Source organism: Sturnira hondurensis, unplaced genomic scaffold, assembly GCF_014824575.4.
Source record: "Sturnira hondurensis isolate 20B ecotype Veracruz unplaced genomic scaffold, ASM1482457v3 Scaffold0008640, whole genome shotgun sequence".
NCBI classification, from domain to species: Eukaryota; Metazoa; Chordata; class Mammalia; order Chiroptera; family Phyllostomidae; genus Sturnira; species Sturnira hondurensis.
This window is the reverse complement of record NW_028081271.1, coordinates 1087114-1112295: the sequence shown is the minus strand read 5'-3', so window position 1 is coordinate 1112295 and position 25182 is coordinate 1087114. Positions and strand designations below refer to the sequence as shown.

The 25182-nt window shown below is 44.3% G+C and overlaps 1 long non-coding RNA gene across 1 annotated transcript in view; it reads right to left on the bottom strand.

Moving 5' to 3' along the window:
* Positions 1-879: 879 nt before the first annotated feature.
* The window catches only part of LOC118993056 (uncharacterized), a 39298-nt gene continuing 14995 nt past the window's right edge, over positions 880-25182 (bottom strand). The window contains exons 2-3 of the long non-coding RNA XR_005067765.1: positions 2116-2246; positions 880-1061 (exon numbers count right to left, since the gene is read on the bottom strand). This is a non-coding gene — a long non-coding RNA (uncharacterized LOC118993056). The remainder of the gene's footprint in view (positions 1062-2115; positions 2247-25182) is intronic.

Below are 25182 nucleotides of genomic sequence, written 5' to 3'. Positions count from 1 at the left end.
AGTTACCCAAGCAAAAGAAGCACAGGGGCCCCAGGAAATGTGAAAATACCTGAGAACATGTATTTTCTCTTTGACAAGAGAAGAGCTAATACATTACTTCAAAATGTAAATACAATAAAGGATGAATAAATTAGCCTTTTAATATACTAGGAATATTTATTCAAAGCCATGGGATCCTAAATTCCAGTGCTAACATGAGTTTAGTTAGGTTGCTAGATTTTTACTTATTAAAGGTAAGTAACAAGATAACAGATTAAATGCAAATACCTTCAAATAATAGCTACAGTTTATTCATGCCCTTGTGCCAAGCACTGTTCTAAGCATTCATATGTTTAAAGTCCTTTCAGTCTCATGGCATCCTTATGAAAAGATGCAACTCTTCCATTTCTCCGGTGAAGAACCTGAGATAAAAGAGATCCGTGAACTTGCCCAAGGACATGCAACCAATAGGTGACACAGTGGGTGGCCACAGACAAAGTCTGGCCGCAGAGCAATGAATGAACTCTTGTGCAGTAGTCCGCTGCCTGTCTGGTCTTCCTCAAGCAGGCTGCCATGCAAATTAGCTCTGGCTCCTCACAGAGCCCCAAAGAGGGGCCAGCTCCAAAGAGCATTTGTGGCAGAAAGAAGGAATGCAGTCAAGTCTGCTCTTCTGAGACGCGGGAAGAGAGTAGGGGATGAGCGGCCATAACACAGCCCCACGGCCGGGGGCTAGAACGACGAGGACGTATTTTCTCACAGTGCCGCAGGCTCTGAGGTCAAGGTGTTGGCAGATTGGTTCTCTTCTGACGCTTCTCTCCTTGGCATATAGGTAACCATCTCCTCTCTGGTTCTCCACGTGGTCTTTCGTCTGGGTGTCTCTCAATCTCTTCTTTTTATAAGGACACTAGTCCTATTGGGTTATGGCGCACCCTAATGACCCCATGACCTCACTTAACCTTAAACACAGTCACATTGTGAAGTACTGGGAGTTAGGGCTTCAACATACAAAAAGGTGGGAGAACACAATTCAGTTCATAATGACTTTGTGTTAATTTTCATGAGAATTCCTGCAGGTCAAGAAACTTAAAAAAAAAAAGCTGCCACAAAGGTTGAATTTTTTGAACATGCTACAATTAGAACAAAACCACAGTAAGTAATTTACTGTAATACTTAAGTATTCACACTGTGCACAGTTCTATTCCAAGCCCTCCCGACAGGATCACGAACTTTAGCGTGTGTTCAGGCAGCCGCTGCTTGAGACTGTCCAGGCCCATAACAGTCTGCTTGGTGCCATGAGAAATGGGAAGAAATGTGAACAGCCCCAGCCTCCAGGCTGGAGAAAAACATTATGTTGGAAAGGAAAAATAGGCATAAGACACTAACACAAAAGCACAAACCATTAAAATAGATGACAAAAGAACTTTGTAATTACAAATAGGGGAGGAAAAGACAGACACGGTCTGAACTCTGAGAGACAATGTGAGTTCTGAAGAAGATACCTGAGACTGAGAAGGCTTCGAGGGGGAACAAACGTGATTTATCCCTTTAAACGGGGCAACATTAAAAGGATAAAGAGAAAAGGAGACATTTCAGGGAAGGAAAGTCCCTGATAAAAAATAGTGAGAAAAGGTTTCCTAAAATTAAGAGTTCTATAGGAAATTGATAGAAGTGGGGTAGAAAGGTAGATTGGAAAGAGTATATATTTCATCTACAGCCACCCAATTTTGTAAGGTGAGTGTCACTATAATCGTTATGTATAGGAGAGAAAAGCAGGGCTACGAGGGTCAGTGAATTATCAACAGCCGTGGTGTAATAAATAGGTAATAAACAACAGACCTGGAATTTAGGCGACTCGCACCTTCATTTCAAAAAATCGACACCAAACTTTTGGTTCTTAGAACAAATATACCCTTAAGACATCTTCATGTTTATTTTCCCCCAAACCCACACTAAAACTTACTCATTTTTTTAGAAGCTGTCCATTTTAAGTTCTATAATATAAAGATTCCATGATTAAGCTCACAACTCAAGTGGTACAGGGTATCTCTCGGAGAGCAAGCACTAAGCACTGTTTTGAGATGCAGCTTTAACTGGAATAGGGATGTGACAGAATTTCTGGGGTGTCAAGAATCCTACCTTTGTCTCCCCAAAAGCAGCTTCTAAGTGCTCCGGAATGGGCAGGAGTGCCTTCCACTCTAGGGCTCTTCCTGTCAGTCTCCTTCGTTGCTACACTGTCAGGTTAGGGCCTGGCTTCTTCGCCCTGAGTACTTTTGGAATAAATCGATGAACAGAGCAGCTATGTTAATTACTCACTAAATCACTTCAAAATTAGTCATTCTAAATGGACCTAGGAGAATAACTTCCTGATGTACATTCAGCCAGAGCCTGTGAGATACAAGAGAGAGATTGTAGGACCTGAAACCACGCACACCTTGTACAGAATTCAACTCCAATTCTTATTATTGGTTTGATGTCAGGGAAATAAGCTTTCTGAGCTACAGTTTTCCAGTCTGAAAATGGAAGGAATATTTAACTCACTGGGTTGTCACAAACATCAAGTAATATGTAGAATAAGCACAGCACTTCATACATAGCAGCTGTGCAAGAGGTATTAACTCGCTTCTCCTTCTGCATTCCTGTGATCTCTCTTTGATAAGAAACAAATAACAGGCACAATGAGCATCTGAAAGAGTGAGGAGAACACATAAACAACCTCATCAAGGGAAGAAAGGGCAGTGGTGTGCTGGTAAACTGGATTCGAAAACTAAAAAGCCCTGGGTTGCAGTGTTTATCAGTTTCCGGGTAGATGCACCGGTGCAACTAATTCCAAGGCACCGATAGTTTAACTCCAGTTCCCAAACACCCTAAATACTTAACAGTCCTGCTCTCACAACTGTACTAGCTGGCTCCACCCCAGAGGAAATGAGTAATTATTTCTTCCCCAGGTGATGTTGGGCTCTTCTGTCCCAGTTTCCTGCCTTGTCTTCAAAACACTGTTGTAGGGAGTAATTAGGCTGAATTTAGAATGAGCCAAAGTAAATGTTGATCGTTTGGAGGCAACACCAATAGCTGAGCAACTACAAGATGTATATCGGTAAGTGTAGAGATATATAATAAAATAGTTAATTACCGACTCCCAGAGGTACACTTTCAGCACCTGGATAGTGCTCGACACGTAATTTTGCTGTGATTCCTGATTCCATGTGTTGATTGGATATTTTCCTTTCATTGCAATTGAAATCCCAGACAGTGTTGTATTATTGTTTTCAGGTACGCAGAAGTTTCGACTGTAACTGACACGGTGATAGCTTCTGGGCACTCAGCACGTCAGCCTGGACATTGGGACAACGACACCAGTTTTGCAGAGTTCTGTCAATGTCTAGGTCTAGAGCCTCCCTGTGATGTCGGAAGGCAAAGTATTGAAACACATGGGCCCAGAAAGCTAAATGGCCTGGGTCTACCTCTCAGTTGCTCCACCTACTGACTACCTGTGTGATACAGTCTTACAGTCCTGTGTCTCCGTTTTCTTACCTTTAAGAGGAAAATGATAATAATACCTACTCACAAGATCATTTTCAGAATAACACAATATACATTTTGTAAGCTTTTTAGAACAGTGCTGACACAGGATAAGCTAAGGATAAGTTTTACCTATGATTATTTGTTATATATGACCAATAACTGTTCATTCTCCTGTCCATCTGTTTCTTCTTGCTGATGTTGGTGTTTATGGCCTTCAGGTCCTTTATACGTTGGCCCCAAGGGCCAGTTTGCCCTGCCTTCCCTGCTGCACATAACAAGACCCAGCTCTTCCACTCCGAGTGCTCTCTCCTCGAAGATTCACGCTCAGTGCCCAGCTCTGAGCCTGCCCGAAACACCTTGCCTGCCTCTCCTGCTCCTCTCAGCGGGACCTGCCTTCACTGGATCCCCCTTCGGGCCAGCTCTCCAGCCTTCCCCACTTCCTAACCCTCTACCAAGAATACTCACACCATGTAATTAATCACTGTATATTCCCATATATTTTTCTTTCCGCTTGAGAAAAGGAACTATGTCAGATATTTATAGAATTGTACAGAAAACATAGTACTTCCCCCAGTAACTGTGCATTCACTGAATTATTATTCAGAATTAACTTTCATGTTATAGGATCAATAGAGACTTAATCAAAATAATATTTTGTTTGCGACTGATACCGTCTGCAGTAAAATGTCAGTCATGGAAGAGAGTATGAGACATGATATTCAACTGCTTAAAATCACTAAATCATTCACAGTAGTAGCATGCCATTTGAGTGTTAGCTATTGGTAAGGTTTTATTTTTGAAATCTAATATCATAGAATCAAACTCATTGTACAATAAAAATTTATGTTAGGAAAGGTGGGAATTTTACATCCCCAACTGGGGATATATGCCACATTCACTCTGATTTAAATTGCAACATTAAGAAAAAGGAAAAGAAAACAAAGAAACACCCTTCAAGGCATGTAATGCATAGATTTCTTTTCGGTCTGATGGTGATGAATGGAGTGTGGTTGCCCAGGCCCCTAAAGTAGTCAGAATATCACCAGGGATATCCTGAGATAGAAGGAAAAAGACAATTAAGAAGAACTAATGTGCTTCCAAAGCGCTCAGCACTGCTCTTGAAAGGAAGCTGGTGAGGATGTCCCAGCGCCTGGGGGAATCCTCCCCTGCCCGGGGGGCATGAGCACAGCTTCTCTGAGAGACACCCAGCCAGGTTTGTCAGTTTATCTGTAGGCTGAAAGTTAGCTGTGGGTATTTTTAACTCTATTTGGTCCCATGACACTTGTCTTCTGTCTGCATTTGCCCTACCAAAGAAATCTGGTAACTGCAAAATTAAGGTGATCTCGACCTGCAAATGTCACGAGTAATATAAGAGAAACATCAATGATTTCAACATTTAAAAAGTTAAACTAAGGTCTACCAGGACTCCTCCACCCATGACTCCCTGAATGAGCTACCAGGAATGCAGGATTTCCTTTTTCTGGAATGGGCCATACTTCTCTATGCACTGCTGTCCTTCCAGGAAAGTGCTGTCCTGCAGCCGGGACTAAAGAAACATTTGTTTCTCTGTTTCCTAAACTTCAAAACACACGACAGCAGATACTGAAAACAATCACAATGGCACTGCCATTATTTACACACATGCAAAGTAACCCAAAATATATATTTTTACAAAATTAAACACCCAAACACATGTAGGATTTTTAAAGATTGGCTTGGGCTTTAGAAACTTATAAATTGTAATAAGCAAAATGGATCCATTTGGATCCCCCTGAGAGGAAAGCCTCAGAAAATCTGATCTGGGTTGCAGCGTCTCAGGGAAGGGTAGGTGCAGCTCACCTGGGGTGAAAACAGGTGTCCGAGGGCAGGACTGTGAGGACTTTGTCTCCCTGATGTCCCCAGAGACAAGCAAAGCACCTGGCTCCCAATAAATGTTTGCTAAAACAATTGAAGTACAAGAGGGTTAGGGGCCCTGGCCACCCGCCCACAGCCCACACAGTTGAAAATCTCCATAAAACTTTGACTTCCCCAAAACTTCACTACGAATACCCTCCTGCTGACCAGAAGCCTTACGCTTGATAGAATAAACAGTTGGTGAACACATACTGTGTATGTTGCATGTATTATATACTAGAGTCTTAAAATAAAGTCAGCTAGAGACAAGAAAATGCCATTAAGAAAACCATAAGAAAGAGACAATACATTTACAGCATTTCCTTACTTAAAACTCCACATCTAAGTGGATCCTCAGAGTTCAAGCCTGTGTTGTTCAAGCAACAGCTAGAGTTAAGACCAAAAAAAGAAGCATTTCCTGAGTGGGGAGGTAGGAAACTGTCTCCCAGGACCAGGCGAAGTGTCCCACTAGGAGGGACATGAGGCGGAGAGAAGAGAGAGGTGACCCAAACACTCGTCTCTCTTCTGTGCCTCCGTCTCTCATTTTCCGCTCCATTCTTCCGCTTTTCTACTTCCTTCTTTATTGCAACGTCCCCTGCCTGCTCCTCCTCCGGTGCCTCATTGCTTCCCCTTATCGATTTCCTTTCTACCTTTAGTCACCAGCACTGCCAACTCCATCTCTCTAACTTACTATTAACTCTGATTTGGTACAGTGTCATGAAGCCAAGTGGCAATACATTGTTTTTAATTGGCACGTTCTGTCACTCCCAGTAGATTTCAATAGAGATACATGAAAGTATCAGGCGAAGCATGCAGACAATAGAATAAAAAATAAAGCAGTTTTTAGCCAGTTACGTAAAGGAGGGGCACTCTTCCTGGCATGAAGGAGTAGAGAGAGGAAGCAAGAAGACCCCGCTTCTCGGTCCGAACTGATTTCCAGGAACAAGTCTAGCGCCTTTTGGTACCACTATACTGGCAAAGCTCTGTGGAAGGGACCATTGTCACAGACACGCTACTTTAGCGCTGGCAAAATTGTAGTCATTCCACACGTCTCTCTGAAATGTAACCAGAATAAGGACCACACCATGGATAAAATAATGAAAATAATGCTTCTCCCACTGAAACTCTGAAATTAGGCGCTGCCTTCAAACCAGTTTGCTGAATGGGTTTCATAGATCAGAAGAATATTATTTGAATCCCCAGTAACAAAAGATTCAACATGGAAACTCTCCATTGACAGTGTGAGATAAATACAGAGAAGAGGACCCAGCTCGAGTTTACAGATGGATGACTTCACTAATGATGAACCTGGCTCCTAAGTCATCATCAGAGTGCTGGGAGAAGGCCCCTCCCCCCATTCAGTCACAGCCCACCACAGACCACCGGCGACCACTACACCAATGGCAAACATGACAATCTCCGTTTGCCTCAATTTGTACTTTGCATAGTCGATACAGCATGTATTATTCACTTTGCTATTGATGATGCTTCATAGTTTTAAATAATTTTCACTTGTGCAGATTATTTTTATTGGAAGCAACATGAATGGAGTAGAAAATCTCTATGACTAAATAATTCAAATAAAAGTCTACCAATGATAAAATTAACTTCGATACTTTTAAACCAAGTATGTCAGTGAACGTGCTCCATAGTTAAAAATTATAGCAATTTTAGGTGATCCTAGGAAATCTAATAAACTGAGGGAAGAGAGAAGTATTTCACTTATCAATAATATAAATGTATAAACACACATCAACATAAATGTTTAATTTAAGTTGCCACACTATGGAATTAATTTAAGTGGTGTTTACTTTAAAATATTGATTGGAAAAGTATTTTAAAAATATATAAAGTTCTACATTGTTTTCCAAAATCCTGTAACATAAGAAAAGGGTAGATGAAACCTCAGTGTGACAACAGGTTAGGAGGCGAAGTCTGCGGAGATTTACATGATCCAGTTACTGATTCAGCTTCTAAAAAAGCCAAGGCCCTAATAACAGGGAAAAACACCCCAGAAAAAGAATCCGCGAGCACTCTGCAACTGCCATCCCCTCTGGCACGTCTCCTGCTCTTGCTGTGCCTTAAAGGGGGGCGTCTGTAAACGGGCTGCCTGACGGGGAGCATTCCGTTCCACCCGACGGGCGGCGAGGGCTTCCCGGGACGAATGGCCGAGGAAGCAGAGCACCGAGGGCTGGAGAAGCTTGTTTGGGAGGACGTGTCTCCGGGTATTTTAGCAATCGTCATGTGAAGAGTATGATGGATCTAATCTAAACTTTTCTTGAGGACAGAACTTGCAAAAATTAAGTAACAAGGGAAAGATTTTGTTAAATATTTTAAAATCACAACTAATAATCTAGTTGTCCAGTAACAGAACTGGCTGACTCAGAAGACACTGCCCTATTAGAGGAAAACTTAACCTCCAGGAAAACCAGTTTCTCTAAATTTAAGGCAGTTCTACCTAACAATTAAATTTTTCAACAGCAGAATTTGCTAACTCAAAAAGGCAGTGGGCTACACAGTTACCAAATATTCTCAGACAACCATGGCTAGGGGCACGTCTGCCTACACGGGGCGAGAGCCCAGAAGCCTAAGGTCTCTCTGAGTTTTAAGCATCAATGATTTTGTATGTCCTAGTCACTGAGGAAGTTTTTTGCTATCCGTTTGTGTAAGAAGGTTGATAGTGTACTTCAATGCTGGACTATGTTTTAAACCTTGGGTACCAGGTATTTTCTTAAACAACAACCTATTGAAACGTCTGCACTAGTGACTAGGGAGCTGCCAAATGTCACCCCTTGTATCAGCGGGATTGGTGACATATGCAGTAACCAGTGGATCCCCGTCTCAGGGGCTGTGAAGAATCGGGTTTATTGCTCTCTGTCACTGCACGTCCACCACACATTGTGTGGGCCTGATCTCCGCGTCTGCTTCTCTCCGGACCCAAGTGGGCAGCCCTCTGCAGTGCTGCTGGTTGCTATGTCCCAGCGGGAAGGGCCGCAAACCACACACGTCCCAGGCTTCCGCGCAGCGGGCACACCCACAGCAGCTGCAGTTTCATCGGTGAAAAGAAGTTTCACAGTTAGGACGTTTAACACTGGGGGGGGGCTCTCCTGGACACTTCCCCTATGCTGCCACGTCACTGAATGCCAGGCCCACTCCCGGGTAAGGTGACACCCACTTACAGCGGCCACTGGGGGCCCTGCCATCCATCGATAGGACTCCCCTGCAGCCTAGCCAGCACTTCGGGCAGCTCAGTGCTCCGAGGACAAGACCGAGCGACCACCGCGCACAGGGACGGAAGACACTGACCTTCAAACCCTGGCCTCTTTGAGCCCCTTTTTCTTCTGCCTCTTAACAAGAGATTTTAGTTATGGGTTTGGTGTTGCTCAGTGGGTAGAAACGAACTTTTCCCTCAGACATTAGGATGCTTATGTACTAACTTCATGCTAATGTCCAGAAACCTTAAAAAGATGGTTCGATCAGCCTCACCAGACGCATGAAGCTGAACAACATCACACACACACACACACAATAAAGGACGTGTCGCGGCAGGACTGAGACATTAAATCAGCTTTCATATACCACGACTCTTCTCCCTGCCCTCCTTCTGCTACTGGGCTTTTCTGCCGGGAGGTATAAAATTCCTCCCAAGGACGTCTGTCCGTCTTCCACTGACATCCCACTTCTGTGGGCACCCGGTGAGAGGACAGAGCCGTGTGCAAGCTGTCCTGTTAGAACAGCGCGATGTCTGACGCACGGGGGTGCTGTCTTTCAGGGACGCTCCAGGCAAGGTGGCTGTTTGACGTCGAGTGTTCATTGTCTCAGAAACCTTCCCTGTGTGCCCCCCACACCTGCCTTCTCTCCCCCGCCTGTCTCCGCTTTCTGCCTCGACCATGCCACCCTGAGCGCCCAACCTGGGCTCATCTCGGAATCTCCCGGGCTCCTTCCGCTTGCTCCTGCCCACCTAGGGAGGCGTGCCTCTCCCGGGTTTAAATGCTCTTTCGTTTCAGATGGACCTGCTCTCAGACTCATCCTGGCAGACGCTCACCAAGCCATGCCCAGAGCTAAGAAGCGGTTCAGACAGTTGTATTTAACCGGCGGGAGTGGAGTGTCCCCACGTGTCAAGGAGGAGACAGGGGACAGGGCTTTAACAAGGAGCAGTCACAACTCAGACCTCAGAGAAGTGACAGCCCCATTGGAGAGACGGGGCACGAAACGTGCAGTCATAACGGAGAGTGTCCCAGGTGATAGCAGGTTTCTGGTCCTCACCGCTCCGTCTCCCTCAGGGACTCAGACGCAGGCGGTCCCGCCTGGAAGCCATTTAGCTCTGGCTCTCAAACGCCCACCACAGGACTCATGCTGATGGGCCCACTGAAGATTCTCAGTGGGAGCTGGGGGACAAGTCTAGCTTCCGAGGATCTTGGGAGGAGATTCAGATCTGTGCATCTGGAATGAGTCCCTGGGAACCTGTCGTTTTCCCAAAGCTCCCCAGCGATTCTTCTACCCCAGCAATTATCGACCGGTGAGCCACAAGAATGTTTAAATCGGGCAGCACCTGACTATTCGGTCAGGGGCACTGACCTCTTTTCCCCGAGCTTGTCAAAGAAAAATACGACAGCAGCCAACACAACAGCAGCTGTGCAGTGGGAACGAACCAAATTATACCTATTTTTGTCAGATCAGCAAAAAGTATATTTTTGGGTGTGATACAGAATTCTAGTGAGTAGTTTGCGTGTGCTAACAGGTGAAACAGGTGGGAAACGCCGCGCTGCAGAACCAAGTTGGGAGCCGCCGCATTGGAGCTGACAGTGAGACGGCCTCTCCTCCCGCACAAACATTTACACAACAAGAGAAACATCGGGCAATGGAGAAGGTTTTAATAAAATCAGTAAGAGCACACCAGTGTACCCTGTCAAACAACACATTAGAGGTGATCCAGGTCTAACTAAAAATAAAAATGGTCTGTGTGACTCACGGATATGGGGGAAATATCACCTCTTAACATGAAATGGTAAAAATGGAGCGACACCTTGCCTAAGTTGGAGTGGCTACTACTAACTACCATTAATGATTAGCAAAGTAACATTAAGTGGGTAGTTTCATAAAGCAAATCTTAGAGGATTACACAAAAGAGGTGGAATTAGATACATTTCATCACAAATCTACACCAAACCAAAAGAAACGGAAGCCGTTAAAAGATGATTCATCTTTCCTGAGTGAGGGTGCTCATCTAGAATGGAACGGACCCTGAATAAAATGGGCCAACGTGGATAAACAAGAAAAGCCCGGAGTAATCCAGTTTGAGAGAGAGGCATTTGGGAGCGCTAAAAAGATTATAAACTGAAGTTACGAACGTGATCAATCAATCTATGCACCCCAGCAGCAGGTAAGGAAAGGGGGCTGAAGGCGCACGGGAAGGCATTTTTCAACTCCAGAGGAACCGATATGAAAATTTATCGACCAAAAAGACAGACTGTGCATCTCCTACATAACCCCACGGCCCTGCCCGTGCCCTGGCTGGCTCCCAGAGCAGAATGTGGGGATGCAACGAGCCAGGTGGGGTTCGGAAGAGGACCCTTTAAATTCTGTCGGACGCTCGGACCCCGCCCCGGGGGAAAGAGCATCCATCCACAAAGAAAAGAATGCAAACACCACACAGGACCAGCTGAGAGCGCAGAATGGGAGGGCGTCAGCCAGGGAGGGGATGCAATCGGGGCCGTCAGCACATACACAGACTAGGGCTGTCTACGCGGCCCCAAGCCGCCTGCAAAACCATGGAATTAAAGTTTAGGTTGAAATCAAGAGAGCTATAGGGTATCGTGTACGGTTCTTACATTAAAAATGCGGATTTTGATTCATCAGAAATCGGAAACAGTCCAAAGAAAAAATATAATGCATAATTTATAACATTCAAAGCAGCCAAGCAACTGAGGGTCTAGTGAAACACACGGTCCCTATGCGTGACATCGTTCTGGAAGCAGAACATAATATTCCAGGACACACCAAATGCTCTCCAAGTATCCGAACACAGATCAGTGTTGTAAGCAAGTTTGCGAATTAAGTCCAGCTTTGGAAAATTAGGGACAGTCTGGGTCATCTCATTAGCAGATTGGTCACAGTCTACTGCCTGACATTTGACACTAACTGTTTATAAGCACAGGCCTGCTTCTTCTATTATTAATTTCTACCTAAGGGCAAATGCCAAGAGAACTTACTTTAGTTTCTGCCTCCTGCTGCCATTTCAACTGTCAGGAGCAGCAGGAGTCAAAAATGAAAGGCGCCACCTTTATGAAACTGACAGCTTTGTGCACTGCCCAGTCTTACAGAAAAGGAGTGTCACCTGGGCCTCCCATTGCCATTTTGACAAAGGAACACACTCTCCCGCATCCAAGGGCAACAGTAATTTAAAAATGGCAAGTAGAGGCACATTTGCAAGGGGCCAGTGGGAACTTCTTTACCCCCGGGACTAAACTAACGTGGGGCAGAGGGTAGCCTAGAGTCTGCTCCTCCCAGGGAGGGGGCAGGGGGCAGAGACTAAAAAACAGACTTTTCTGCCTGGCCTTTACTAGAACAGAGAGAGTATGATTTACAATGTGAAAGAGCCCATAATAAGCCAAGATGATTTTAGTTAACTTCAAAAAATAGACAGAAATGGTATTAATTAGCTCTGTAATTAGTACAAGAAAGTAATTAAGAAAAGACAGCTCTGAAGGCATCAAGATGCTGAAATGGAGTGGACAGCTGCTTCAAGGTTAATGATTAAAAGACAGAATTTTTTAAAATTTATGTACAAACATCAAAAAAGGACCCTGGACTCCCATCCAAGTACTAGTATAAAGGACACATGGACAGTAACTAAGGTGGGGGGCGGAAATGGGAGGGAGGTGGGGAGCACTTGGGGCGGACAGGGCTGGGAATATAAGACAGAAAACTGTACTTGAATAAGAACTAAATAAAAATAAAAATTAAAAAAATAAGAACTTAATAAATAAGAACTGACACTTTCAGCATTGTTATAACATTTAGAGATAACATGTAAAAGTCTTCTTGATGTACAGTAGGAATTTAATAAGTGAAAGAATCACCAAAAAAAAAAGGACCCTGGAGTTTTTTTTCCCTCAGAATGTAGTCGATAGGAAAGAGGCAGAGAGGCAGAAAAGCTGAGGTCGGGGGCTAGTTTTTGGAGACACAAATGTTGTGGGTAAGTCCCTCACTGAAAGAAAAACAGCACAGATGCACACCCTTTTCCCCTCACAGAGCTGGTGTTGCAAAATATAAGCGTGGTGAAGAAGCACAAAGCACTGTGACCGCGGGCCTCCGTGTATGATGAAGACACATGGACCGCAGGCCTGCCCTCCTCCTCCTGTGCAAACCGGCAGTGAAGTCCTGGGTCCCGCGAAGTGCAGCATTGCTTTGTCACTGGACTGCAGCGGACGCAGTCTGGACAGCAGAGGACCAGGAGCCACGTCAGCTTCCCCAGATATGCGTCCTTCCCCTGGGACGTGCAGGCCCAAACCCACTTCAGAGCCACAAGCAAGAATGCAGATGTGGGGCAAACAGGACATTCTCAAGGTAAGTCCTGTTAGATGGGAGCATATGGAAAGAGGGCAAAGGCCGCCTCCTCCCCCATCCAAATGTAATAGGGTGTCAGGTTGGGAAAGGAAGCCACGGCCAGCGACCTCAGCGACAGTCCAGAGCAGTGGCCACCCTCTGTCCCAGGCAGTGTCTTCTCACCTGCGTCTGAGCTAGTAGGGCTACACCAGGGCATCTCCAGACACCCATCCACTGGGTCTAGGGTTAGTGGGTGAACCACAAGGGCCGCGCAGGGCATCGCTCACTGACTCACACTATAGGCACTTCACTGCAGGGAGATACAGGCTACCTGGACAGTTCCCTATAGGCATTCTTCTTCACCACCTTCTCTTCCCAAAGGAGAAACCTCTAACCACCTTCAGTCTGAGCAGCCAAGGAACTCAGGGGTTAGGGGTGAACTGAGGGCACAGGCTGCGCTCTGTGCCTCTCACACTGCTGTGCCCACAAGTAGCCTGATCCCTGGCTTTGTAGCACCTGAAAGGATAGCTGCTCTCCCAACAGCGTCTGCCTGGAGGGCACTGATCAGCCCAGAGGGCTAACTCAGCTCCGCTTTCCCACCATGCTTCGAAGGCAGACTAGTAGATCTGAAATTACTTATGGCCTTTGAGGAAGAAATATCTGTAACGGGTCTTTCGAAAATCCCCATTTGCTCGTGGAATAGCTTTTATTCTAACAGGCGGATAAGGCAAACCTCAGAGGGTGGGACAAGTGAGCGACACACGTGGAAACGCACAGCGGACGGCACTTTAATGTGCCCCCATGAACAAAGGCCGATCGGAAGGAATAACCCATGAAGTCCGAGGAGAGTGCATCTCTTCAGGTGGGACATTGCTACAAAAAGTCGCTAGCAGATGAATTTTTGTTCGACTTCATTTTTGCACCAAGCACCTGAAATTGAAGTAAATCAAACTGGTAAAGATCTGACCGCTCGCGTCCACCCTGAGTCCCCAGGTGCTGGGCCGCCCTCAACCCAGATTCGGAGTTCGGCTGCCGCCAGAGTGAGGAGCGGTACTCCTGAGCAAGACGTGTTTCAACCCCGCTCCTACCTCTGACCGGCCTGCTTGGTGGGCTGCCCTTTCATGGCCTTCAAACTGCATGTGGTCTTGGGCTTTTGAGAAATTACATAGCTTTGACCTTCTACTGCTTTTGACCTCTGACTTCTTGATCCAACCTCTTTTTGCCCTGGCGCCAAGTGTAATTCTGAACTTGGAGCTTGCTCTCTGGGTTCCCGGTTTCTGGGTCAGCTGTTGCCCATAGATCAGTCTTGACAGCTCAGGGGACGCTCAGCATTAGCTGACGATTTAACACTTGCAGTGGGCGTGTTTGTGCCATGATCTCTAAGATATTTAAATATACACTTCATAGGGCATGCTACCAGGTTTTACAACGAGGGAGGCCTGTTCAGTCATGACTACATCATGCATTATACGCCTCCTATTTCACAAATCACGATCAATTCTGCACTCCCTCCTGGCTAGCTGCTACATCCACCCTCTACTTCAGAGTTTCTAAAAAAAATGTGTTCATTTCTTACCTTTTTACTGCTACTACCAATGTAGCAAATCACTCCCTTTTATTTTTGCTCCTTGTCTCCTGTTTGCTTGGTTTCATTGCCTGTAATCTAGCTAACAGAAATTTATTTGTGTTAACAGTCACCTGGAAGTATAAATAGCCTTTTATATCCAGGTATGCCAGAGAGATACACAGAGAGAAAGACAGGGAAGGGAGCCAAGGCAGCAATCAAGTGCTTGTAAGCAAGTAATTCTAACTCAAGAATGTTCTCCTCTTCAGGGATGAAGAGAAGGGGAGACACCGGGCACTGCCTGAGAGGAGGCGAGCCAGGTGGGGACGCTTCACGAATGTCCGCAAGAACCGAGCTGAGCAAGGCAGGATGGCAGACCCCACCGCTCAGCTTCGTGAGGGTAATATTATGTAGTAAAGAGGACACTGGTGATTGCATTAGAGAGTTTGACTTGATCTTACTGGATTTTAGTTTTACTTGATTCACTAGACACACATCTGATAGTAAGTTCCTCTGAGTTTCGTCAGTAGATGACAATCACAATGGCAGAATGATGAGGTCCTGAATATAAAAGGAGATTACCTAGCTGAGAGGATAGTGCTGGGCCCAGCAGAGGCTAATAGAAGTTTGTTCATTTTCCTATCTATTTAATGGACTAATAGAACTCTTTGTTTTTTAATCCTCACCCGAGGATATGTTTACTGATTTTAGAAAGGGAGAGAGAGAGATAGAGATAGAGAGAAACATCACTGTGAGAGAGAAACATCATTGTGAGAGAGAAACATTGATTGGCAGACCTGGGATTGAACCCGCAACCCTTCCATATATGGGACAGTGCTCCAACCAACTGAGCCACATGGCCAAGGCAACTAACAGAACTCTTGCCATAGGTGTTTTGGGGAGGACTGAATGAGCTAATATGCACAAAAAGAGCTTTGGAGAATGTAAACCAGTCCACTGATAGTCATTAGTATTGTTACTGGCAGGAAAATTCAGTCTGGTTAGTTGGCAAGGATCTGCATCTCCAAACTGAGCGTGGAGGTGGCTGAGCTCAGCGTCAGTGTTGTAGAAATCAAGACCTCTGACTTTGCCTGTGGCTGTGACACTTGTCTACCTCTGTGACCATTTCATAACCAAGCCTTGACCCGATCTTTTATCAAGTGCAAAGGATCCTATTACCTATGCAATAGCAGTTATGGTATTTCAGCAAAGTTATAGAGATGCAAGTTCTTTCGAAACGGTGGGGCAGTGGCGGGTCAGAGGAGAGCCAGAGCTGAGCTGCATTCTCAGCTCTGAAGCCCAGCACAGAGTTGGACGGCTCTGATCTCTGCTGTCCAACCCTGCAGGACCCGCACCTCGGGGCCTGGTGAGGACCGAGGGGAGTCGTCTCTCTGCTTCTCAAACGCTTCAGCCGAGTCCCTTCAAGACCAGAGGAGACTGACCAGCATGTGCGCAGCGATCGAGTGGGTGAGTGGACAGGGCCACTACAAGCGTAATATTTTTAAAGATGTTTAATTAAATATTGTATTTTATACAAACAGTACATTGTCCTACAGAATAGGAGTGTTTCTTTTTATTTTAAACATCTTCCCCCTGAATCTTGCAATAATATCAATTTTCCAGGAAGAATCATTTTCCAGTGACACTACCTGGATGTGTACCCAGTTGGAGACACAGATGAGACTAGTCACATCAGCACCTTCCTCCCCGCCACGTGGCAGCTGTGCCGCCCCACCTGAGGGTGCTCCAGTCACTAACCAACGGCAGCCCTTCGCCTCCCCACTCCCGGGCAGCACGCCACCCACGAGGCCTCTGTGCAGCCCAGACAACCCCCTCCACTGCCAGCTGACAGCAGGTTGTCCGGTGCCCCAACCTCCTTCCAGAAACGTGCGTTCACGTGTCATTCTGAACATCTAAGATGATTTACAATGCTCCAATTGTTTTAAACTCAATATCGTAGTGGTTAGCGCACAGATTATTTTCGACAGTGGCAGTGTTTAGATGGCCCTCTTCCGAATTATGTAATCTAAGAACATAAAAACTGACTTGTCGTCTCATGTAAGTGCAAAAGTGACTGTCGTCTTGGGTGTTCAGAAATGCCCGATGCTTAGACACCTTGGGCTTTTATCTGGACGTGGGCTCCAGATGCAGTGTGTAAGTTTAGGCTATTTTTAACTTGCAAAGGAAACTTACACAAATGCTTGGTTAATGTTGTCATCCTGCATTTTACTGAGCCAGTCGTTTATGTCTGAGCTGTAGCATAAACACTGTGTGCAGTGGAGTGCAGCTCTCGGGTCTTACTCAGCTCTGCACCCTGCCCCCCCCTGGCTGAGCAGCCTCGCCCGTCGAAAGAGGTTGGAAAAGGTTTGTTCAGCACATGACTTATGGACCTTCCCACAAATGCCCTTTGAGATTTAATGGCTAATTGTCTCCCACAAATATTTTATGGACACTGTAATTTAACCTGTGAGTATAACCTTCATGACACTTATTTTGGAATCAAACTGAGTTTTTTTTTCCTGACATTTTATAATTTATTGGAATACTTTATGTCTGGGTCATCTGCATTAAAAAGCCTATGTATTATAACTAGTAGAATCCTGTCTAACAAAAATAAATTCTTAAAGGCCCTATACGAATATTCTGGTTTTCTATTTAAAAATCAGTAAATTCTTTCAACGAAGCACATCTTAAAAATCAGTCACCTTATGTCACTAAATCTAGCGTTTTTCCACAGGGTTCCAGTGGATTGATGGGCTGCTGACTGGCTTTTCATGATTCTGTTGTTTGTATGGTAGCAGTGTCTCTCTTTAGTAGCAAACTACAGTCATTTCTGTGTCTTGGTTCTTATTGGCCTTGACCGATTAAATCTGGGTTCATCATTTCAATATCAAATATCGATGTTATGATGTATATACATCATATGATTTTTTCTCATTACTCTTTAAAACTCAAGTAATGTCTTCATCTTTGTTCCCTTCTTTGTTGACTGAACCTAGTTTTCTAGTTATTTTGATAGAGATACGTTTGACTTAAATTGTTGATAATAGCTCTTAGAAGGATGCTCTCTAATAAATAAAGGAAAAATACCTGGTATCTCTCTCTTCAGAATATCATACCTTCTAAGCAGAAAATGTCATTTATTTTTATGATATCCTATTAAACTATTTCATGCTATCTAATAACTTCTATTTTAAAAAGGAAGATACTAATCAGTAGGCACATTAGATTATACATACCATAGTTCAAGTTAATGTTTTCCCCACCTTCCAAAGATGAAGAGTCAATTTTTTAGATCTACTAAAAGCAAAATGACAAAATAATACTAACCGACAATTTTCTAGTGATGAAGTATCAATGCCCCATGTGGACATAAAACCTCCAACATTACTGCTTACGAATTACGTCTATAGTTGCATATCTGCCTCTTTCCTTCCCACTGATACTGAAGAGCAATGATCACTTTATCAGTTTATAAAAGAATACTACTTCATTCATTTTATTTACATGACCAGTAGGCTTACAAAGTATTAGTGTCCTGATTACTATGCCCAGAGTTGTAAACACTTTCTGGTTATTACAAACCATCAGAGGGCACCGTTCCTAGTCCCACCCAAAAGGAGGTCATTCGGCTCCGGACCTTGGTGGAGGCCATGGATCCGCACTTAATGAGGGGGTCTGATTCTCTGCACAGCAATTCTATGAAGGTGAGTTTGGATCAGATGTACATTCCGAGGGTATATTATGCCAAATATGAAATGGTGTGAAGATCTGAGGAGAAAGAGAATAATCTGAGGGTAAGCAAAACATAAGGGTGTGATGAAACCACACTGCCCACCTTTGCTTCACTGGTGAATTTGCTTACAGAATTAGTTATCTTATGGATTGATGCAAATGTGCACCTTGAAGGCATTTATTTCATTTTAAATGAAAATGTGTGATGCAGGACCTGAGCTATAATGTGGTGGACAAACATGGCATGGATTTGCAGAAAAGAAGGCTCTCTGGCGCAGGAAGATTACAGGGCCAGGCCTGAGCAATGCCTTCAAAGACTGAGGTCCGGAGGGTCGTCATTTTGGGCTGTGAGTAAAAACAGAGTCTTGCAAACTGGACAAGTGAGAGAAGCCTGAAGGATCATTGAAACTGATGGTGAGATAACTGAAGATACAGAAAAAATGGAGATGGAATCCAAGGGTGGCACTTACGGCATAACGCGGAAGCTTGTGAGTTAATTCGACTACAGATTCACTTTGGGGCTTGTTGAAAAGCAGCATTTTCATACATACATTTTATATGAGCTGCATCTTAAAGCAATCGGCTCCAAGGATAGAGAGTTTTGCAAAGCCAACCCAATGCCATCAGGCCAGGGACATGTAAGAACAAGAAAGCCATGCACAGGAGCTCTGTGGGATCCCTAGTCCCCAGACAGCCTGGCCGTATTTAGCTAGTATGGTTGCCAACCACTACAATATGAACTTCCAGGCTACAGGTACCATCTCTTATACACTGCCAATGTCGTATTGCTGCGGCACCCAAGGATGATACCACAACGAGTAGCCAACTGGCATGTGCGGTCCCCCTGTAGTTATGTCCTAACAACCATCATGTGGCCATGGTCCATCATTTGTCCTCTGCACCACATGGCCTGGGGGCTGAGTGCAGGACTAGATGAGACCTGGCACCCCAGTTTTAAAGGGAACAGGAGGGGAACAGGGGGAGATACTGAGTTACAGGAGCCCTGACGGAGTCTGATCCTGGCAATAAGGAATTCGTGATGAGCTTCTGCTCATAGAACTTAAGAGAGCAATTAAATCTTGAGCTCTGCAAGAATAAAAACATTTTTCTTCATTACTTTAACTAAATAGATAGCCATCCTTAGGTAACAGAGACAAGCTTTGTAAAAGTGTCTTTAGCATAGCAACGTCTTTATTCAGAACTAATGGTGTATTTGCAGTGCTGTGCTCTGTCTCCAGCTCCATGCCGATCATCACTCCTATCAGTGTCTCTGAATGGAAACAGAAGACACAATGAGGTCTACAATCATAGGATACAGGACCACCTTTAAAAATGCATGGAGCAAGAGTCAAAATGCAACAATCAGAACAAAACTGCAAAGGATAAAATAATGAGCTTGATAACATAGCCTATGTCACTGGGAATAAAAAGAACCTATCGGTGCCAACTGCAGCATGTGTGGTTTCCACGGGACACAGCCACCCTCCCGAGGGGCCCCTGCCTACAACTGGGCCTGCAGCTGTGCTTTGTGCAGACTGGCACACCAGGTGGACACAGGGGAATCAGGCCCTGTCCACAGATTGTTCAATGAGTTATGGGGGAGACAGGCACATATGAGAATCAGAGTGTAGCTCTTTCTGGAATATGCCAAAAATCATATGATGATTTTCAAGAAGAGCTAAAACCAAAGAAAAGCTAGAAGTATCATGCAGAAGAAGAAATTAAATTCTTTTGGAAGAAGCAGTAAAGTAGGAAAAGATGAAGAGCAGCAGAGAGAACTAAAGGCCGCCTAGTACTGGTCACTGAGGACTGGGTGGGATGGGGAAGAGGTCTCTGATTCACAGCATTTGACAACTTGACAGTTTCCACGCTGCCAGCACCCCCTGCCCTGTCCCCAACCAGCTCTCAGTGCACAGGGCACCTAAGTGATCACGGAGAACCACACAAGCTTGGGTGCACTAGTTAAAGAGCAGCTATAAAACCTAATCAGTGAAGATGGGCCCAAAGCAGTGAGGTAGACAGGTCTGGGGACATCGCTGAAGGGGCATGGCCGAGGGACATGACAAAAAGTCTCTGGAGTGAAGCCCCTTGGCCCCCACAGTAACTAGGAGAGTCCAAGCAATGTTTTAATTTCCACACAAGACCATAAACAGATTGCACGGGTCCATGCAGTTCCTTGCCGGAACTTTTGTCTTGGCTGCAGAGTAGCTACATCGGCATCCTCAAATGGGAGCTCTCCTCGGGAAGAGAGAGGCTAAGAGAGCCATCGGGGTGAGAAGGGGCGTGTGCTGACACACCTCTGCAAAATGCACGGACTGTTCATCCCGCAAGTTCATCGTGCGTGGAACCTTCAGACTGCAGCCTGGGGATGGCTTATGCTGTAGGAGAATACAGCCGCCTTGGGTGCATTCATCCCTGTTCGAGGGACCGTAATAAAGCAGCAAAAGGACTTCTTTTAAATTTAATTCTAATCAAAACCATTTACATAAAAACCGCTGTGGTAATTAGAGTGTTTATATGAATAGAGAGAAAGATCCAGAAAAATTTAAGTGAACAAAATGTGATTAACTCATTTGAAATGTAGCCAGATTAGTACAGTTTGTCCCCATGAACCTTATGGCAGGGCTTTGCAGTGCCAATGTTGGGGACTTTTTAAAAAAATGAAACCTCAGAAAGGTTACTCAACAGCAAAACTTCTACACAATGAATATCTAAGAGAACTCATTTAAACTTTTATTGGTTTGCAATATACCATCAGGCAAGTCCTAGCCACCATTTGTTACATTTTTGGTGAAGCAACTACAATGGAGATTTTAAGAAAGCTTCTCCACTCAAAACTGTGCTTTGCATTTTGAGGAGTCATACTGTGATCCCTCCATACCTTTGCTCCCAAGAGGTAACATATCAAACGCGGGTAGTAGGAGACGGGATGTGCGTAGGGTCATCTCGAGCAAACATCAGTGTGAGGTCCTGGATTAACCGGTGACATCCGAGAAATAAGAAAGCATAGCCCCCGTAATTTTTGCAAGGGCTTGATTTTAAGTATGCTGTTGCCACTGCCATTCATATGCACAGATTTTTAAAAATCAAGTTCTAGGCCTATTGATGAAACGCTATCAATAAAAAATGTCTTTTCAATCACAAGCTAATATTTACTTTTTTATGCAATGAACTCCTCCTTTGTGTTTTGAAAGATTGTTGTCCTTGAGTAAACAGGTGGCACATTCATCCCAGAACCCATAAAATACAAACTCTTCGAACTAAGCTGCATTTGTCTCCCTGATAACAAAACCTCAGCTCCTTTCGCTTCCACTGTGGCCGGTGTCTGTACCTCGGGGTAGGAGACTTTCTCCCCAGCACCAGAAGAGGAAGAAAGGAAGCTGACACACAGTCGGAACGCTGTCTTTCCCGTCTGAAAGCTCCGACAAACAAAGGGAACATTGTCATTGTTTTATGATTTTTAACTCTGCTGGGAAGCTTCTCTAGGAAGTTTCAACCGCGGGGGATGCATTTGATGGAAATCTTGAAAGCAACGGAGCGATATAAACTGTTGACTTTTATCCTTCCCCTTCATGAGTTGCTTATTCTTTATTCTTTGAAGGATCTTTACCTGGGAAGCTTTCAACTTCCCTTGTCATGTGAAGCCTCCGTACCCAGAGATAAAGCAAAATGAACTTTTCAAGGACGCGGTGGTCCGGAAAGAGGAAAGTTATTTAGAGACGAAACATAAACTTCAAAAATCGAATCAGTTCCCCCACCAAATTGGAGTTTCGTGAGCAGCCTATTTATTTCCTCACTTGTATCTGCAGAGCTGGTATGTGAAACTTCACGAAGACGGACACCTGCAAACAGGTGACCTGCAAGACTGCCGCAGCCTCTCCCTCGGACTGTCCTCTGTGCACCACAGGCTGGTTCGTGTGCAAGGCGGTGAACTGCGAGAGCCAGGGTAGGTGCTGTGGACGTTCTAAAGCTGCCTTAAATTCAACTGCGTTGTTCTGCGCACACCATAGCATAACTGCTGTTTTATCCTAATGAATATAGATCCTGTAAATTTCCTCTACCTAGAAAGGATTTCCTCTTTCCAAACCTTTCATTTTAAGGCTACCATTACTCCCCTTTCCCATGTAGTACAAAATCAACTGAAAATTAATCTCTCCAATCAACTGTTTGAGTTGGTGAGTAAGAAGCTGCTAAAATTGAACAAGACTAGCCTCTTCATACACCTGTATTGGTGTGTGCCTGAGTTAATTATTCACACATAAAATACAGAGGAAAGACTGAGAAACCATGGGTTGTTCAAATCCTAAAGGCAGATAAAATTATTAACCTCTGAAGAACAACAAAAAATTAATGGAAATGTAGAGCAAAAAGGAAGCCATGACTCGTGGGCTCTTTGGTACATGTATTCAACCCATTCCCATTTCATTTCAATCCGCCCCTCAGAGTTGACTAGGGCATCATTTTTTACCAAGTCTTAACCCTTCAGTCTACAAATAAGATGCTTCAATGGCCTGTTAACTGACTTAGAGCCACTCTCTATCCCCACCAAGAGCAGAGATGGAAGCAAAAAGCATATACTCCAGAGCGTTAATTTATACTACTGCCTCATTTAATACTGCTGATAGGTTTGAGGAGTTCGTGGTAATGCCTGAACCCCATTCCCTTGTGCTGCTTCTGTTTCCACAAGACCTTTGAAAAACAAGGCAAATACTTCTGAGCCACAGTGAAAAATATCATCCATGTCAAAAGAGGTCAATAAGTGAGTAACTGAAAAGAAAAAATACCAAGAGAGTTGAGGCCAAAACTGTTGAACACAGATTTCAGAGAAGATAAAACAATAGCTTTCAGGAGCAGGATAAATGACAGAGTCTGGTGACTTGTCCAGCCAAGTGTGTGACTGGCCACAGCCGGACCCCAGTGTTCTGGGGTCCCTGTCCAGCTTGTGTCTGTCACTCCACTCCGCCATTCATGTTTCCGTACAGAAACAGGTATCTATCGTTTGCAGTGATTTGCATAAATTACTTTTTAAAAAGAATGAGGTAGAGATTATCGACCTTAAATAAAAAGTAATTTTTTATTTATTAGATATTTGCTCTTCATCTTATCTTACAGAGTAGAGCAAAAGTAGGTTTACAGCTATGAGTACCTGACACAGAGTTTGGTCTTGTTATTATTCATTAGTTCTTATGTTATTTTCCATACAGACAATTGTAAACCTACTTTTCTTCTACCCTAGATTTACCAGTCCAAGTTTTTATCAAATTTAAATTCAAATAAACTCAACTTCCACGTGGATATTTTATGTTTCATTGGTTTTCTTTCCTTCTTTCCTTCCTTCTTTCTTTTCTTCACCTCTCTGTTCATTTTTAAGATTATAGATGTGCCCCACCCTAGCAGTTTTTTCTGTAGTGCCGAAGAACATGGCATGAACCACTGGTGGGTGTGTAGATACAGACTGCGTGGGACAGGATTACACAAACACGTCTCCTGCTTCGTCGTTGCCACTCACCTCAGAGCGTGGAAGCACTCGCCGGTGTGTGCAGGCGGAGCTGGAACGGTCAGCGTGGTCAGCGTGGTCAGCACGTGGTCAGCGGAGTGCTCGCTGTAAACACATAGAGGCTGCTCCTCCGTCTCCTGGGCTATGTTAATTTCAGATTTAGGTGATCCCTTTTAGCATCGCCAACCTTCCTGTTACTCCTGTTAAAACCTAAAAGATATTTGTGCCTCCTTCTTCTTTATCTCCCAGAATTAGTTGAACGTGAATTCTTTCTCATTTTTCTCATGAGTAATTTTCAAATTCATTTCTTCTTTTCCACCAGCCCCTACCTTTCCTACCCTTTCTCTCGCTCACCTGGATGATGGCCAATATACCTTGAATTCATCTTTTTTGTTCCCAAAGCCCACCTCCACATTGTTGCTAGAATGAATGATCTACATTAAAAAATCAGCTGAAAAGCCTTCAACAGCACTTAAGAATATGTGTAAGTTCCTATCACACACAGTCCTTGGGGCTCTCTAGCGGGCTGCTTCTCCCAGGCTTCCCACCCCAGCCCCACATGCACTGATTCCACTCCAGGAATTCCAAACTGCCCATCGGTCACTAAAGGCTGTGTCTTCTCTTCCCTCCTGCTGAACTTCACCTGGTTACCTTCACAACATTTTTTACAACTCCATTCTGTCATCACTTCCTCTAAGAACCCTTCACTGGCTTCTCAGTTTGGAGCCAAGTAACCTGAACTATTAGATAGCTCTAACATTACTCTAGTAACAAAAAACTCTGTATTAGAACGAGTTGTTTATACAAGTGTCTATTTCTCTTACAAGTTTGCAAGCTCGTTTCATAGAGTAAAACAGTCTACCTAAATGTGGTTGGTATGCATTTAAGATGTGTCTCTTTCTGTAAGCAGTTCATTAATTAATAAGGTATCCTGAAAAACAAACAAACAAACATGACTAGCAATGAAGATTTCTGAGAGGAAGATCATCTTCACACAAGAAAACTGCAGGGAAGATTCCACAGGGGCAGCGACACCTGGTAGGAACACCGTGAGATGTGTGAAGCCCAATAAGCAACGTCCATGACAGGACATGCCAGAAAAAGACGCTAAACACGAAAGCGAGGGACTTGTCTGGCCGTGTAATGGAGTCCAGCTTAGCAAAAAATGAAGCACATGTTTGGTGTGAAAGAATGCTGGAAGTCAAGACTAGAGCAAGAGAAAGAAGGGTTTTTGGTGGCAAACTAGCGATATTGACCTATCATCAATAAAATAATAATAGTTATCGTTGATTTTACATGCATCTCCTGTTGTATACTCTTCTAACCATTTTAAATGTGCTCATGACTAATCTCCTAACAGGAACTATGGTAGCTTTGTTTTACAGAAAAGGAAACTAAGGAACACAAAAGTCAAGCAAGTTATCTGGGATCGCACAGCTTGTCA